This window comes from Mus pahari, chromosome 16, assembly GCF_900095145.1.
Source record: "Mus pahari chromosome 16, PAHARI_EIJ_v1.1, whole genome shotgun sequence".
Lineage (NCBI taxonomy): Eukaryota > Metazoa > Chordata > Mammalia > Rodentia > Muridae > Mus > Mus pahari.
Genome location: NC_034605.1, coordinates 58,062,105 through 58,069,572, shown reverse-complemented (window position 1 = coordinate 58,069,572; position 7,468 = coordinate 58,062,105).

Sequence of the window (7,468 nt, the reverse complement as noted above, 5' to 3'; positions counted from 1 at the left end):
AACTCACTCTGTAGATCAGGCTGGCCTCGAACTCAGAAATTCACCTGCCTCTGCCTCCCAAGTGCTGGGATTAAAGGCGTGCGCCACCATGCTCGGCAAAATAATTCTTAAAAAAAAAAAGTTGCCTTGGTCATGATGTCTCTTGTCACAGCAGTAGTGACAAGTAGTGGGTGGCTTCTCCCACATCCACTGCTTCTGGGGCTGCTCTGAACGTGCTTCATTTACTGGCAACACTTGGCAGAAACTGACATGCTCAGGAAGCTTAGGACCCTGTGATGGCCTGCTAAGCTTCACCCAGCAGGAAAGCCTTCCACAGAAGCAGCTGCTGGAGTGTGGAGACGTCTGCCCTGTCTGTTAGCTCCTTAAGGAGTTACAAAGGCTGATATCTCCCACTAAAGGCCACTCCCCCCCCAATCTGGTTTATATTTAGGCCCGGCCCATGTGCAGAAGATGATCCGAGAGATCTCAATGGTTAAACGAAATCCCGGGAGCTTTTGCCTCGATGACGACTACGCATTTGTAACACAAAAGAAGACAGAAAGGAGCTGGGCAGTGGTGGCACAGGCCTTTAATCCCAACACTCGAGAGGCAGAGGCAGGCTAATTTCTGAGTTCGAGGCCAGCCTGGTCTACTGAGTGAATTCCAGGACAGCCAGGGCTAAACAGAAAAACCCTGTCTTGAAAAACCAAATAAATAAATAGATAGATAGATAGATAGATGATAGATAGAAAGAAAGGGGGAGGAGCCAGAGAGAAGGCTCAGCAGTACTGACTGGATGCTCCCAAGACACCTGGGTTTGGTTCCTAGCACCCATACGGTAGCTCACTACACCCATAACTCCAGTTTCAAGGGACCCAACACCTTCCCCGGTCTCCCTGGACACCAGGTGCATGACGCCCAGACAGGCAAAACACCATACACATAAAACATAAAATGATAAAACTGAAAACAACAACAACAACAAAACAAAAACAAGATATACTGATGTCATCCAGCTCTTGGGAAGCCGTGTGCTCTCCTTCCTCCTTGGTGGCCGTGAAAGAGGGCAAGTCTGTTTAGGACATTTGCTGCACCTGCCTCTTTAATACCACGTGGCCTTAATGAATTCTGAATCCTCTAGGAGCCAAAGTTCAAAAGCTTTGGAGTGAAGCTTCCATCCCATTGACCCTTCCCCTCAAGTCTGTAAGCAAGGGCAATCGATAGGTCACAGGGTGGGTAATTTACCACAGGGATCCTTAATCCAGAGTGAGGGACACTTCTCCTCAGCTTTCGTTATGTGTCAGAGAAACTACAGAGTGGAACAAGAGGGGACATCTGCAGTAGGGCAGAAGAGGAGATGCCTGGGGCAGGGCGAGGCAGGAGAGGGGATGCCTGGGAATGGGGTGGGGCAGGAGAGGGGATGCCTGGGAATGGGATGGGGCAGGAGAGGGGACCCCTGGGATGGGGTGGGGCAGAAGAAAAAACAGCTAGCAAGGAGTGAAGAAAAGAGAAAACCAGGACTGGAGATGCCAGAGAGCAGGCATTAAGACAGTGGGGCCCCCAATTATAAACTTATATCCCAGGGAGCCCCCAGTTCCACCCTTCCACCCAGCAGGCTGGTCTTCCTTTCCCTGTGGCTGTTACTGGCAGAAGCCCATCCACACCTGGCCCTGGGCTTCTGCATCTAACGTGAAGTTCTAGCCCCAGCTTCATGCTACAGCCCCAGCTCTCACCCTGTGGCTCATGACCCCTTGCGGGTTCAATGACCCTTTCACAGGGGTCACCTAAGACCAACACATATTTACATTATTATTCATAACAGTAGCAAGGTCACAGTTACAAAGTAGCAATGAAAATAATTTTATGGTTGGGGTCACCACAGCAGGAAGAACTGTACTAAAGGGTCACAGCATTAGAAGGTTGGAACCACCGCTCTAGAGGCATAAGGCTGGGAAAACTAAAGTTTCCTTTAGAATCCAGTAAGTAGACTAGGTGTGGTAGTCTCTGTAGAGACAGGGCAGGCAGGCATGCCGGCCTCTCTAAGTTCCCGGCCAGCCAGGGTTACATAGTGAGATTCTGTCTCAAACACAAGCAAACAAATAAAAATACCTAGTAAATATATGAAACTCTGACACATAAGGTCCTCATTTTGTCAAGAACTATTGCAGTGCCCTGAGCGTAAGCGAGCCTCCTGCCTTTGGTCCACAGCAAATGCTCTTGGTATTTTATCCCTCTCTGCCCTCCTCTCTCCTTAGCTTGGGGACCTCCAGAGCCCGGTGTCCCTCGAAAGGCCAGCAGAGACATTTGCACATACAACAGGGACAGAGCGGAGAGGGGTGGAGAACCTGTGTTGGAAAAGGACAGGTCTGCGGAGAGGCGTCCACCAGACAGTCCAGCTAAGGGAGACCCTGTCTGCCACTTCACATCCCCTCTAAGGTCACCCACAGTGGCAATGCCTTGAGGCAGGGCATCCATAGATCCTCTTGAGAGTGCCAAGGAAGAGCAAGGACAAACCTCCTGCAGCCAGGTGGGTTGCAGACAAGCAGCCAAAGCCTGTTAGGGGAGCCACCGCCAAGGAAGCCTTCCCGCAGAGGCCGATCGTTCCCTGTCTTAGTTACCTTGCTACTGTGATAAGACCGTGACCTTTAATCAGACTGGGGAGGCAGAGGCAGGAGGATCTTGGAAGGTTCGAGGCCAACTTAGTCTACATGGGGAATCCCAGGGCAGCCAAGACAATACGGTGAGATCCTGTTTCCCAAATAAAAAAAGGATTTTGGGGGGCTTACAGTTTTGGAGGGCTAGAGTCCATGACCATCACGGCAGGCAGGATGCTAGAGCAGTTGCTGAGAGCTTACATCTTCATCCACAAGTGAGAGGCAGAGCAAGCTAGCTGGGGAGGCCTGGGAATTTGAAACCTCAAAGCCCACCCTCCAGTGACACACCTCCTCCAAAGCCACACCTCCTCCAAAGCCACACCTCCTCCAAAGCCACACCTCCTCATCTTTCCTAAACAGCTTCCCACCAGCTTTGGACCAAGCTTTGAGCCTCTGGGGGCATTCTTACGCAGCTCACCCCACCATCTTCATTTGAACGCCAGTCTGGCCACTTTCACCAGAAAACTCCCAGACTACTTGAGGCTTTGCATACATTCTAGAACAGCTCAAGGAAAGCAGTTAAGAAAGCTGAGCGAGTCTCCCCTTCCCACACAACCCACCTCCAGGTGCCCACACTTGGCTATACACAGATCAAGGGCCCATGAGCTGGCCGCAGGGTGAGGACTACAGCTAGTATTTCCTACTTTGTGATTAGGAGCATTCAGTTCCTTGCAAGTTTGAGCTTTGCCTTCAGGAGAGCTAATTTCTTTGTTCACAACTACTTAACAGACTGTGACCAACAGCAACCAGTGACCAACCACAAGTCCCTCTCCCAGGAACCCTAGCATGTATATACCCTCTTGAAAACTCCCCAGGATTCCAAATGTCACAAAATCGCAGAAACTATCTACAGCTGGCAAAGCCACGCCCCTGCTAGGGCACGAGACAAATCACAGTCAGCTGCTGTGGACAGCCTGAAGCAGCCCCATACCCCACACCTGGGATTAAAATGAAAACATAGTCTTATACTATTTCTCTGGGTTTTAAAATTTTTATTATTTTTTTAAAGATTTATATAACGTATGAATGCTCTATCTGCGTGTACACCTGCATGCCAGAAGAGGGCACCAGATCACAGTCTAGATGGTTGGGAGCCACCGTGGGGTGAGCCATCTCTCCAGCCCATTCTGTGTTTTTAAAAGAAACCAAAAATTGTCTCTAACAATTTTGGAAGCCCTAGAGCAGAATGACCTTCCCCATCCTCCTTTCCAGGTGTCTGCAGTGTCTGCCTCTGCCACTCTTCCTCCCCAGGAAGGTGAATGGTCCTGTGGGGTCCGGTTTGCCTGTCTCTAGCTTGGACTGCCTGGTAACTTCAGCACAGCCATAAGACATCAAAGCTTTGGTTCTCCAAGAGCCCAGCTCCTCACTCTTCCCACTCAGTGGCGACAGGGGCTGACTCAGGTGGGGGTGTGGTGGGCACTGGGATGTCCCTCTTGCTCAACAGGGACCTGTTCATTGTGTAGGGTAGGTCAGGGCCACTTCTGGGTTCTTCTGCATGGTTTTTAAGCCAGAGATATGACCTTGAGTGGAGTTCCAAATAAGAGGCCACAAGAAATGTAACTGTGCTGGTCAGCTGTGGGGTGGGGGTGGGGTCACTGAATTCTTCCCTGGCCTGCAGGCACTGACATCTGAAGACTGAGCCTGAAAGCACCTTTACCCTTTGGAATGAAGGAACCAGGAAGTACGCAAGGCAGACGGGTGTTTGAGAGCACCCCCGGTTCTCGCCTTTCTGCTGTTGGTCCTGTTTATCCACCTCCGTGCCTTCTTAGTGTTGCTCCTCAGAATGTTTTCCTGGCACAAGTCGTCAATGTCTCAGGAGGCCCATTTTCCTTCTGTACCCGTGCCCCTCTCTTTTACACATTGCCCATGTGGGAGGCGGGATGGCACCCTAAAAGTTGTCCTTGGACCTCCACAGGTGGCCATGGTACCTACATGCCTGGGTGCACATACACCTTTTTTTGTAGCTTTTTGAGGCAGGGTTTCTCAATGTCGACCTGGTTGTCCTGGACCTCACAGAGGCCGTCCTCTGAACGCCGGAATTGAAGGCTTTGCTGCCACCACCTTGCCTTTTTTTTAAAATTTTATGTGCGTTGGTGTTTTGCCTGCATACATGTCTGTGTGAGGGTGTCTGTGTATTTCTGCGTCACGCCACTTGTGTGTATCTGCGTGGGCAGAAAACACCTTGGACTGGGTTCGTACTGAAGGGCTAAACATCCTAAGATTAGAATGAGCTGCAAGGGTCAGAGCATAATTTATTAATTGGACAAGGGAGAACCCTCAACCCTCTCCCGCGTGTCCCTCTGTGTCTCTTTGTGTCTCTCTCTATGGCTGCGGTCCGAACATGAGAGGAGCTGTGTCTGGAAGGCGGGTCCGAATGAGTGGGCAGTGATGACGTCAGTGGTTGGTCCGGGCGACAGTAGGCGGCGACAGTGGGCGGTGATGACGACGACATAGGGCGGTCTGAGGACAGCTGTATTCTGGGAGATCTGGGTAGCTCCTTTTAATGGCAATCCTGTCCGTCTGCAGGGGACGCAATACAATGTTTAGAGGGAGAGCGGTCAGTGGAGGTGAGAGACCCCAACAGGTGTCGGGTCCCCTGGAACAGGAGTGACAGACAGTTGTGAGCTGCCATGTGGTTGCTGGGAATTCAACACGGGTCCTCTGGGAAGAGAATCACACTTAACCACTGGACCATCTCTCCAGGCCCCCACACACTCGTTTAAGGATAAACACCATTTCACTGTGGGATGCATGGCCTAATGGGAAAATCAGGTGAAATAAATGTGTTAGAAATTGCTGGAATTTGTTTAGGATTGCAGTAACCACGCCTCAGGCTTTAAGGCCCAAACAACAGATCACTGCTGGCCCACCGGGTGGCTGGGCCATGCATCCTCTTTATCTAGAGAATAACTTTCCCTCCTAGCTTCTGCTGATCTCTGCAATCTTTGCAGTCCTTGGCTGGAAGACACACAGTTGTGGACTCTGGTGCCCTGGTCACGTGGCATCTTCCTGTCTAAGTGTTTGTCTCTAGATTTCCTGTTTTGATGGAGACAGGGTCATATTCAGCCACACAACGACGATCTTATTGTAATTTTACACAGGCTCCATTTCCAAAGACAGCGATATCTGTTATTGGGAAGCAGGACTTGAGCATGTCTCTTTGGGGGACACTTGAACTTGATCAGAGAGATGGTTCAGCAGTTAAGAGTACTTAGCGCTCTTGCAAGGGACCCTGGGTTCAATCCTAGGACCCACTTGGTGGCTCACAACTATATGTAACTCCAGATTCAGGAGATTAGACCCTTCTTCAGACCTCTGCAGCCACCAGACATGCAGGTAGTGCACATACATACACATAGGCAAAATACTCATATACATAAATACATCTAAAAACTAGAGTAATAACACAACCCAATAGGTTTTTTTTTTCATCAGTTCTGTTTTTTTTTTTTTTTTTTTTTTTAGATTTATTTATTTATTATATGTAAGTACACTGTAGCTGTCTTCAGACACTCCAGAAGAGGGAGTCAGATCTCGTTATGGATGGTTGTGAGCCACCATGTGGTTGCTGGGATTTGAACTCAGGACCTTCAGAAGGGCAGTCGGGTGCTCTTACCTGGTGAGCCATCTCGCCAGCCCAGTTCTGTTTTGAAATAGGAAATTTTGGTAGAACCGCTCCTCTGTCTATATCTTTGGATTTTGTATCTTTGCATCTAACATACTGACCAGGCCTACTGAGGCTGCACACAGACTCTCCTGCCTATTTCCCCCTAAGTCACACAGTATAGCATTGGCCTAGTTTGTTTTCTTGTTGCCATGGTAAAATATTCTGATAAAAAGCAACTTGGGGAAGGTGAAGAGATTTATTTCACCTTATAGTGACCGTCCTTCACTGAGAGAAGACAGGGCAGGACCATGGAGGAATATCGCTTACTGGCTTACTCTCCATGGCGTGCTCAGCTACCTTCTTACACAGGCCATGCCAATCTGATGGAGGCACTAAAGGAGAGCATCCGAGGCTGAGGGACTGTGATGCCAGACAGGAAGGGATGAGGGACCGTGATGCCAGAGAGGAAGGGATGAGGGACCGTGATGCCAGACTGGAAGGGATGAAGGAGCGGAGGAAATGGGGATGAAAAAGGCAAGTCTTGGCTGTTGTTTTGCAAATGGAACTCCTGGCCCCACACATCCTAGTCTCTACCATGAAGTTCCACCCCCAGCTTCAGGAAACATTTCTTCTTGATATGTAAAGCTATTGGTGTAACTCCGTGGGTCAGATCACTTCTAAGAACATGTGAGATCCCAGGTTCAATTCTCAGCACATGCACACGTGCGCTTACACACAAAGTCTAAAATAATGTGAGTTAGGAAGTGAAACTTATAGAAATAAAGTATAACACCACTGGAAAGAAAGTCTGTCAGGAAATGCAAATGCAAATGGAAGCATTATCTATTAATCACACACACACACACACACACACACACACACACACAATGTGGCTTATCCAAGGTAGATGGTGATAATCCAAAGATGTATATTTCCTGAGGTCATCATTTAAAAGATGGTTTTCCAGGCTGGAGCGATGGCTCAGTGGTTAAGAGCACTGACTGCTCTTCCAGAGGTCCTGAGTTCAATTCCCAGTAACCACATGGGAAACCATTTGTAACGGGATCCGATGCCCTCTTCTGGTGTATTGGAAGACAGCTACAATGTACTCATTAAAAAAAAAAAAAAAATTGGGCTGGTGAGATGGCTCAGCAGGTAAGAGCACCCGACTGCTCTTCCAAAGGTCCTGAGTTCAAATCCCAGCAACCACATGGTGGCTCACAACCAT